The sequence below is a fragment of the Hevea brasiliensis genome, chromosome 14 (genome assembly GCF_030052815.1).
Source record: "Hevea brasiliensis isolate MT/VB/25A 57/8 chromosome 14, ASM3005281v1, whole genome shotgun sequence".
Taxonomy (NCBI): Eukaryota; Viridiplantae; Streptophyta; class Magnoliopsida; order Malpighiales; family Euphorbiaceae; genus Hevea; species Hevea brasiliensis.
In genome coordinates this window covers 86395593-86399354 of record NC_079506.1, presented here as the reverse complement: position 1 = coordinate 86399354, position 3762 = coordinate 86395593, and the positions used below count along the sequence as shown (strand labels likewise).

General features: G+C 45.6%; 1 long non-coding RNA gene across 1 annotated transcript; it reads left to right on the top strand.

Moving 5' to 3' along the window:
* The first annotated feature begins 246 nt into the window (after window positions 1-246).
* On the top strand, window positions 247-1519 carry LOC131173267 (uncharacterized). The gene is made up of 3 exons (XR_009143520.1): window positions 247-400; window positions 845-902; window positions 1482-1519. It is a non-coding gene; the product is annotated as an uncharacterized LOC131173267 (long non-coding RNA).
* Window positions 1520-3762: the final 2243 nt, after the last annotated feature.

The window sequence follows — 3762 nt, the reverse complement described above, 5'->3', positions numbered from 1 at the left end:
GTTTTTAGCCCATTTTGACTTTTGGGCTAGATTTCTCGAAAACCGTGAATCCCACGAGAAAACCGAGGGCACCAGCACGCTCCATTCGTCGAGAGCTTCGCAGCGACATAAGTTTCAAATTTTTCCGACACCGTTTTTCGGTGGGTCCCACGGAACTTCGCAGTGTTTTTCCGAGCATTTAATGAGCTTAGAAAATTCTGAAAAATTTATGTACTAACCCCCGTGTTATGGGCTTTGTCTAGGTATCCTCGATTCGCGAAAATTCGACAGTTGACCGGGTCTGCGAAATTCTGGCCAGACAGACCCGTTACCGGAAAAGTCTCCGAATTGGGCCGAGGTTTTGGCTAGCCCCCCATTGTCAGACGTCCCGAGCGCGTTCCCGAAGTCGGAATCGGCAAAGGTAAACCCGAACCTTGCTTTTTCGTAATTTTCTAGTGCTTAAATGGGATTAAAAATCCATAAAATATTCGTGGTAGCTTAGAAAATTACGATTCTTTTTGCAATAGCTTAGTAATATTGCTAAGGACCGCGGGGCAAAGTTTTATAATTTTTAGAGCTTGTTTGGGCAGTTTTTGCAAAAATGATCAATAATAAGGACTAAATTGAAATTTTGCGTATTGTGATGGATGACTGATTTGATGGGCCCAGGAGGGGCTGTGTGATATGATTGAACTGTTGATATATGGATTGTGAATATAGAAGTGCGTTTTTAGCCCTTTTGCAGGTTGGGTAGGTCCTAGGTATAGGGGAGACTCACGGATTTTACACGACTTAGGACGTATTGGTCTTTTTCTTTGTTTGTATTGAGTCAGACTGTATTAAATAATTGTAATATAATTGTCAGGTGAGCCGGGACAGCCTTCTTCCTCCGCCCAGCCGCCACAGTGATTGTCGTCAAGTCTGTGAGTAGAATATTAATTTTAATTGTAATTTCGATATTATTATATGTTCAAGCATGCCCATGCATCACTTATATGCATATATTTATGTAGTTAAACTCTAGGCACGATTTATGTTGCATTCATAACTGTTGATGTGCCATGGATATTGTTGTGGTAATTTGGAGCAGTGTGCGTGCGTTGGCGTGCGTGTGATGTGGTGTGGACTATGGATAGGATGGGGTAGTCACGGCTTGAGTAATTCGCTGGGACCCGATCCTTCGAGGGGTAGTCACGGCTTGAGTAATTCATTTGGGACCCTCGATTTGGTTATTAAGTGGAAGTCCGAGCTTGAGTAATTACCCGGCACTGTGTTGGATTTAAGAGAGCTGTATAGGGGATCAGCTCCCATATGTTATGATTGATGCTACAGGGTGCGTGAGTGCTCCAAATTACCTTTTTGATGTTATGATGTGAAAATGTTGTTTATGTTGCATTTCACTCTACAGGGTGCATTAGTTCAGATAGTTATAGAGATTATAGTTAAGATTGATATTTTACTCTCTGAGTCGAACGCTCACTCCTGTTCAAAAATTTTTACAGGCCACAGGAGGATATTTTATTCTGGGTTAACCTGCTTTATACTTCGCAGGTTGTTTATCGATATTTGTGTAATTTTATTTACTCCTAGAATTTTCGCATGTGTTAGCAGTAATTATTTGAATTTGGTCTGTAATATTATTATCATGTTGGACCTGTAAACTTAATATTCTATGTCTGTTTTGATGGATTGGATGAGGGAGCTGAGCTCCCATTTATTATCATGTTGATGAGTATGTGGAGGGTGAGCTGAGCTCCCCAATTGACTATATATTGTGTTTACAGGTCGGGTGAGTCGAAAACTCCCCGTTGGAAAGTCCATTTTATGGCCGGACTCTGTCCGTTTGTTTTCTTGAAATTGGGCCCAAATGGGCCTTAGAGTTGGGTTAATGAACAGTTAGGCTTACTACGGGCCTCGGGGGCTTTAGGCCGGCCCAGGTCCTAGTGCTGGTCCGGCCCATAGGTTGGGTCGTGACAAATGTGGTATCAGAGCTTAGGCTCCAGATTCTTAGGGAATGTTCATCTAAAGTGTTGGGAAGAGTCTACTAGGAGTCACATGCGGAAAATAGGGTTCACATTCGTCTTGCATTGTCATCTTTGCTTCTAGTCTCTGCTCCATATATTATGTATAAATATGAGTCTATAGAGCTGTGTAATGTGCAGTTTTGAATTTTGTGGGCTAATGCTGCTGAATTTCAGGAAAATGCGTAGAAGCGGAGAGGCGCCATCGCACGAAACGGATGTGCCTGACGAGGTGTCGGCACAGGATGAGGCGCCTGCCCCGAGGAGGCGGGGTAGGAGGCCTAGAGCTGCTCAAGTAGATGAGTAGCCACCCCCAGTACAGGATCAGTCCTTTATGGCACAGGGTCCCATGGACCCCATGGCAGCTACTCTAGCTGGTCTGCAAAGAACCATCGACATGATGGCGCAGTATATGGTCCACCCCCACGGCAGATCCACCGCACCAAGAGGAGAAAATTACAAACAGATAATCAATTTTAAGAAAATGGAGCATGGTACTTATGAAGTGTCGACGATGCATATCGGTTTTGGATTCTGCATGACGGCAGAGCAAGTCTGATTGGTGATAGAAGGCCCGATAGAGTGTATGCAGCATGTCATGGGGCCTATGCCTAGACAATGGATGAATGACTACGTGTTACCCCGGATGGAGGGTTTGACATGGGCTCAGTTTGTGGAGCTTTTTATCAATCGGTTTGTGCCAGAAAGCTTCAGAGATCAGAAACAGTGGGCCTTTGAGGCCTTAAGACAGAATGGCAGGTCTGTAGATGAATATGCTACAGAATTTCTGGAATTGAGCAGATATGCCCCTACAGTGGTAGCTACAGAAACTATGAAGGTGAAGAGATTCCTAAAGGGGCTTGACAGGAGGTATGCAAACCTGGCCATGATGTCTGATCAGTCTTTTGACGTGGTAGTTGATCGAGCCAGACAGATAGAGATTAGCTATGCTGTGGATGACAGCGGAAGAGCAAAGAAAAACAGGTGTTCCCCAAATGGGTACTCCGGATAGTGGTGGCCAGAGTAATTACAGAGGAAAGGGTAGGAGCAAGAGAAGTGGTTTTAGACACAGACCACGAGGATCTGGACCGAGTGCGGATCCAGCGGTGGTCACGATTCGGTATAGCGATTGGTGCAGTTCAGGATCCTCCTTGGCACCTTGTGCACAGTGTGGAAGAGGACATTCAGGACCTTATTTGATGGGATCAGGAGTATGCTTCAGGTGTGGCCAACCGGGTCACTTTGCTAGAGAATGCCCCATGTTCAGCGAGCCACAGATGGGGTCACAGGGTTCTGTTGCAAATGTTCCTCGACAGTTGTATCCGGGTGCTTCCAACATGGCGTGATCGGTTTAGTGGCCAACAGGCCGAGGACAAGGGGCGTGGATTTGGAGGCTGATCAGGAGTTAGAAGTCGATGTCGGGTTACGCCACTCGGGGTAGAGTCAAGCTCGAGTTTTCACCACGACCGCCAGGATGCTCAAGCTTCAAATGCACGGTTGTGGCGGTATTCTTCCAGTCCATTCTTATGAGGCTCGTGTTTTGATAGATCCGGGTGCTACGCACTCATTTGTCTCCCCTGTGTTTGCCATGAGGTTGGGTAGAAACCCTACAACCTTAGAATGTCCTTTGTCGGTAGCTACCCCACTTAGTGACAACATAGATGTAGACATGGTTTTTCCGGGTAGCCCAGTGGTAGTGGATGGAAAGATCCTCCCAGCAGACTTGGTTCCTCTACCAGTAATGGATTTTGATGTAATCCTG